Source organism: Mus pahari, chromosome 15 (genome assembly GCF_900095145.1).
Source record: "Mus pahari chromosome 15, PAHARI_EIJ_v1.1, whole genome shotgun sequence".
NCBI lineage: Eukaryota > Metazoa > Chordata > Mammalia > Rodentia > Muridae > Mus > Mus pahari.
In genome coordinates this window covers 51,491,636-51,498,524 of record NC_034604.1, presented here as the reverse complement: position 1 = coordinate 51,498,524, position 6,889 = coordinate 51,491,636, and the positions used below count along the sequence as shown (strand labels likewise).

At 40.2% G+C, this 6,889-nt stretch overlaps 1 long non-coding RNA gene across 1 annotated transcript in view; it reads left to right on the top strand.

Annotated features, from left to right (window-relative positions):
• LOC110332893 overlaps positions 1-5,599 on the top strand; it is a 25,860-nt gene extending 20,261 nt beyond the window's left edge. The window contains exon 3 of the long non-coding RNA XR_002381052.1: positions 5,360-5,599. This is a non-coding gene — a long non-coding RNA (uncharacterized LOC110332893). The remainder of the gene's footprint in view (positions 1-5,359) is intronic.
• Positions 5,600-6,889: the final 1,290 nt, after the last annotated feature.

Genomic DNA, 6,889 nt, shown 5'->3' with positions numbered 1-6,889 from the left:
GGTGGGTAGGGGAACAGAGGTGGGGGGAGGGGTATGGGAAACTTTCGGGATAGCATTTGAAATGTAAATAAAGAAAATAATAATAATAAAAAATGGCTATTCCCACTTGTTTCTTTAGACCATGTGGTTGGAATATTGTTTTCCAGTCCTCTTCTCTGAGGTAGTGTTTGTCTTTGACACTGAGGTACATTTCCTTTATGCAGCAAAATCCTGGGTCCTGTTTACATATCCAGTTTGTTAGTCTATATCTTTTCATTGGGGAATTGAGCCCATTGATTCTAAGAGACATTAAGGAATAGTGATTGTTGCTCCCTGTTATTATTGATGTTATTTTTATGTTTATGTGGTTATCTTCGATTGGGTTTGTTTAAAGATTACTTTCTTGCTTTTTCTAGGGTGTAGTTTCCCTCCTTGTGTTGGAGTTTTCCATCTATTATCCTTTGCAGGACTAGATTTGTGAAAAGATACTGTGTAAATTTGGGTTCATCATGGAATCTCTTGGTTTCTCCGTCTATGGTAATTGAGAGTTTTGCTGGGTATTGTAGTCTGGGTTAGCAATTTTGTTCTCTTAGGGTCTATATGAGGATTTTCCAGCTTTCATGGTTGCTGGTGAGAAGTCTGGTGTAATTCTGATAGGTCTGCCTTTATATGTTATTTGACCTTTTCCCCTTACTGCTTTTAATAGTCTTTCTTTGTTGAGTGCATTTGGTGTTTTGAATATTATATGATGGAATTATTATTGATTATTATGGGAGGAATTTCTTTTCTGGTCCAATCTATTTGGAGTTATGTAGGTTTCTTGTATGTTCATGGACATCTCGTTCTTTAGGTTAGGGAAGTTTTCTTCTATAATTTTGGTGAAGATATGTACTGGCCCTTTAAGTTGGGAATCTTCACTCTCTTCTATACCTATTATCCTTAGGTTTGGTCTTCTCATTGTGTCCTGGATTTCCTGGATGTTTTGGGTTATGATCTTCTTGCATTTTGCATTTTCTCTGTTGTGTCAATGTTTTCTATGGAATCTTCTGCACCTGAGATTCTTTCACCTCTCTCTTCTATTGTGTTGGTGATGCTTGCATCTATGACTCCTGATTTATTTCCTAGGATTTCTATCTCCAGAGTTGTTTCCCTTTGNGCTTTCTTTATTGTTTCTATTTCTATTTTTAGATCCTTGATGGTTTTGTTCAGTTCCTTCACCTATTTGTTTGTGTTTTTCTGCAATTCTTTAAGGGATTTTTGTGCTTCCTCTTTAAGGTCTTCTACCTGTTTACCTGTGTTCTCTTGTATTTCTTTAAGGAAGTTATTTATGTCCTTCTTAAATTCCTGTATCATCATCATGAGATGTGATTTTAAATCAGAGTCTTGCTTTTCTGGTGTGTTGGGGTAACCAGGGTTCACTGTGGTGGGAGAACTGGGTTCTGATGATGCCAAGTAGTCTTGGTTTTTGTTGCTTATATTCTTGCGCTTGCCTTTCACCATCTGGTCACCTCTGGTGTTAGCTGGTCATGCTGTCTCTGACTGTGGCTTGTCCCTTCTGAAAACCTGTGTGCCAGTGCTCCTGGGAGACCAGTTCTCTCCAGGAGGAATTTAGGTATGGAGAGCTGTGGTCTAGAGTCAGTTCTGAGGTGTAGATAGAGATCAGAAGGATCCTGTCCCCAGCTGATCCTTGGTTCCTGGGACCTGATGACTCTGTGAGTGTCCCTCTGGGTCCAGGAATTTGAAGAGAAGTGGTGGTCTTACCTGTGCTTGCAGATGTATAGGCAATCCTGGGAGACCAGCTCTCTCTGGCAGTATTTGTATATGTGGTTCTGTGGCACAAGATCAGATCTGGGCACTGATGGAGACCAGAAGATTCTTGTCCCAGGCAGCCCCTTAGTTCCTGTGTCCTGAGGGTTCTGGATGGGTTCCTCTGTGCAGTAGTGGATGTCCTACCTGCACTCACAGGCCCATCTGCACTCTTGGGAGGCTTTCTCCCTCCTAATGCTATTTGGGTATGGAGCCCTGTGACAGAGGATCTGCTACAGGCTATTTGACTATTTCAAGTCATAGTACTCAGGTTCATTCACTGGACCAATAACTGGAATCTGTTCTTCTAGAAAGAGTGCTTTCCATCCCATCCCCCTTCCTCGTATCTTTCCAGAACTCCGGTGGGCAGTAGCCACTCAGCTTCACAGTTCCTTTTGTGGCTCTCTTGCATCTCTGTCAGAAGAATGCAAATGGGGTACCTACTTAATCTGAAAGTAAAATTCAAGAGTATTCGTGTTATTAAACTGTCTCTTTATGTTATTAAACTGTCACTTATGTAGCAAGACTGGCCAGACATTTTGTTGGATTAGGATAAATGTATTTTTTTAATTAGTTGAATTGTTTCAAATTTTACAATTTAGCTAATCTCAAGGAGAAAAAAAGAAAAGAAAAGAAAACGGAAAACTATGCCAACTAAAAGTAGCTTTCCAAGGATATCGTAGACATAAACTGGATGTGCCCTAAAGGGATGGAAGAGTCATCTCTTAGTGGCACTTATCAGTCACAGAGTTAAATTTCTCTCAGAGCATCTGTGTTTGGACAACTATGTCATGCTGCCTCACTTAAAATGTTCTGAAATTTACACACATGCATATGGCAATAAAAATTACAAGTATAAAGTGTGGTAAAGCATATTTTATATTTTTTATCTCAGTGTATTTCAAACAACCTGTGGGATTGTTATTCACAAAGTGGTGTTGTGTTGGCTGTTCACTCAGTTGTCAGTCCTGGGTGTAGTTTAAGGGTTCAGATTACAAATTATGTGTGTTCTTTCTCCACAATGCAGCACATTACACTTAACGACTCTGACAGCTCAAAAAGAGAAGATGGAGGAGAAACAAGGTGAAACCCTTAAGCTGTCCCTTCTTAAGCTTTGTGTACCACTCAGGGGACATCCTGGAAGGTGGTCTTAGGTTGAATTATCTTCTTACTATCGCTACTGTGTGCATGAGGTGTGGGGCTTCTCTCAGTGGAACAGCAGGCATCTTACTAGGATACAGATCTACAGATCATTAATCAGTATTGGACACGGTGTTCCTCTGTGAAGTTATGGAAGGGATTAGTCTGGAGTAGGTTGACCTCCACAGAAGGCACTTTATCTTTACTTTTGTTGGACTTGCCATTAGTCCAACACTTGACCTTTAATACCGACCTTGAGACATCTCTTAATGAAAACACAACAGTAAAAGTTTGTAATAGGTAGGAGCCTTTTGCTTGGAATAGAGAAGACAGTCACCACTTAAAAGTGGTTTGTCCAGGGCATATCTGAGGTCCTCTGTCTTCCACAGCCCTCCACCTCTGTCCCTGGGCCTTCTCGCAGCTATGATCTACCTCTACTTCTCATCTCTGAAACTGTGCTCTGATCAGAAGCAAACACTTGCTATATAGAGCCATGAGCCCAGCACCCATGAAAACATACTACTCATAAGGTAACATTTAGTTTACGTCCTACTTCCAAAATAATAGACATTTTAATAAGAAAAAACAAGTTATCTTTCATTTCCCAAAGAGATCTGTTTTAAACTTTTCATTAACATGCATTAAATGCACATACTGATGGTATTCAGTGTGAGAGTGCAATGCATGTACACAGGTTGCACTGATCAAATTCATCCCAACTTTCTCTACATACACCCGTTCCCATGCTCTGTCAGTCACTATTTTATATCCAGGTGTGCTGCAATCTGTCTGGCTTGGTCCTGGAAACCTGACTTGGGAGACAAAAGAGTGAAGAAAGAACAAACACAGAGACAGAAAAGTCAAGGTCCAGTGGGTTGGGCTTCTCTGACAGAGGCCACGAACTATGCAATCCAGAAACGTAACCCATTTATTTTACACATCTGGAGCAAGGAGGCTGGTTTCCAGTGTACTTATGAGCATGGACATAGGTTTATGTATGTAATCTCTCTCAGTAGTGGGTCTCTGTAGGGGAGATGTCATAGGCTGCAGTCATTCTTGAAAAGGAAGCTATGGTGGTTACCTTTTGCCTACACTGGTCACTTGTTTGTAAACACCAATCCTTGGGCTAGAATCTCGCCAGTTGATGAAGTCTTTCTCTTTTCTCTGAACTACACGGTAGGGAAAGGTTTACCACTCACATGGGTCAGAGGCACTGGGCTATTTGACACTGTTGTGATGGACCAACAATATACATCCCCCAAGTGCCTCATCCACTACACATGCAGGTTGACTTTTCTTCTTTTAAATTTCCATATATGAGAAGAAAATATTAATTCCTTCCCTTTCACATTTTCTGGTTTATTTCATTGAACATAATGCTCACATTTCCACCTATCTTTCTACAAACAACAAGTTCCATTCTTCATTATAGCTAAATAATATCCCATTGTCCAGAAGTACAATATACAATATACATTGTCCAGAAGTACAGTTATAGTTAACCCAGGAAAGGCAGAAGTCAGAGGGTTAAGATGGTTGAAGGTCTGTGAGATGGGAGGAGGAGGTACTTTTTACTTTCCAAGTTATAATGTTAGATCCCTGACCATATCATAACTAGAAGATCAAACCAGACATATTTTGATTTCTTATGTTAATAAGACAACTCAAATCTTTATTTACGAAGAGTGTTTAGAGGCAGTTTCTTTTATTCCATAGGAAGTAGCTCCTCTCCAGGAAGGATGAGAAAGAAGATAATGCCTAAAAGCCTTTTAATAAGCTCATCTTCAAGGAGACTTTAAAATTGAGTGAAGTAGAGATACAAAGTACTACATAAAATAAATGCAAATAAGCCAGCATGTATTTCACATATTTGGAAAATATTCAGTAGTCTATTGCACTGGCTAGTTTTGTGTCAATTTGACACAGGCTGGAGTTATCACAGAGAAAGGAACTTCAGTCGGGGAAATGCCTCCATGAGATCCAGCTGTAAGGCATTTTCTCAATTAGTGATCAAGGGGGGAGGACCCCTTGTGGGTGGTGCTATCCCTGGGATAGTAGTCTTGGGTTCTATAAGAGAGCAAGCTGAGCAAGCCAGGGGAAGCAAGCCAGTCAAGAAGCATCCCTCCATTGCCTCTGCTTCAGCTCCTGCTTCCGGACCTGCTTGAGTTCCAGTCCTGACTTCCTTGGTGATGAACAGCAATGTGGAAGTGTAAGCCGAAAAAACCCTTTTCTCCCCAACTTGCTTCTTGGTCATGATGTTTGTGCAGGAATAGAAACCCTGACTAAGACATCTACTGCTTTTACCTTGTTGATAAGGGGTAAACACATGCTTTATAATCTAAGCATGGGATTAGACATTTCTAAAAGCAATCTGTCAATATTAAGATTTGTTATCCTTTGGCATCTATAATATTGGTGGATATTTATTTTACAGAAATACTTAAGGAAGCATGCAAAGGCTGATATAGCAGGATGCTAACCAACATAATGTGTGTCCCCCTAGAGCATCTGCAGAGAATTTAGTAGTTGTCCACTGGGAAAGAAGTGCATTGAATGAAATATGTTGCAAACAACATAAAAGGAAGCGTCATAGAACTACTCAAATAATAATTCCTATTTGTATTCATTGCCATGAAAATATGCCTGTCATATATTTTCAAATAAAACAAACTACAAAAACTATGTAGTACTGTCTATAGAGCGCTCTATGTGTATATGCTGGTGTGCCATAGCTGAGGTTACTTCACAGACATTTATCAAAATATAGTATATGATTTATAGTATCATGGATTTTTGTCTGTTTACTTCTGAAGGGTTCAATTTGTTTTTAACCTTGATCATTGTCATACCTTCCTGTCAAAATGATACAAACCTAGGCATATCAAGGAAGAGGGAATCTCAGTTGAGTAACTGCTTCAGTTAGACTGATCTGTGGACTTGACTGTGGGGTAGTATCTTGGTTGCTGATTGGTGTGAGAGGGCTCAGTCCACTATAGGTGGTGTCATCCCTATGCAGGTGGGCAGGTGGGCTTGCATTGTAGAAGGGAGGTAGCTTGACAATCCAGAGAAAGCAAGTCAGTAAGACTTGTTCCTCCATGGCTTTTGCTTCAAGCTCCTCCCTGGAGTTCCTGCCTCAGCTTCCCTGGATGACTGACTAACCTGCAAGCCAAAGAAAATCTTTTCCCCTAGTTGCTTTTGGTCTGGGTGCTTATCACAGCGACACAAGCAAGCTAGAACAGGCAGATTCAAGTTGTATATTAGAAAGAAATGAAGGTACTGTTAGAATAATTTTCAAAGCAGTTACCTCCTCTTACAACGTTCTAAGCTTTATAATAATAATCTGTTAATTGCAGCAGCATACCACTATAAGATCCTTTGTGCTAAATATATTAACTGCCTCTACTGATAAATGGCTATATTCCAAGCCATTTTGGCAAATTATGCCCTGAAATTGTGCCTCTGGGTTCTATAAATACAGAGGTATCATTAATCAAAAGGAAACTGGAAATTCACTGTCTGTTTTCTACCCTAACCTGCCGTATTCTAGGAGACTGACTCAGAGCAACTAGCATCTGGGATTCTGATTACTTAAATAAGAAATAAATCTTCGGCTGTTGTATGTAATCATTCACTCACTGTTTTTTGTTTATGCCTTTTTCTTTGGAACATCTGCAATGTGCCAGGCATTGGGCTCTGTGCTAGAGTTGCAGCATAAGCCAGAGGCTCTCTGACCACTCCTGTAGCATAGTAGAGGTAAGTCAGGGACACTCACTATTGACAGTGTCTCAAATCATAACCCCAAAGGCCCCCACTTCCAGATCAGCAATATAAGAACAAGACTGCCATGCTTTTGCCACCTGCATCATTTAATAATAGACTCCAAAGCATTTCTCCAGTCTGTCTTTGATAGACACAGTTCTGAAGTGTTCTCATGACCTTTATCAGACATTACTTCCATGATCAT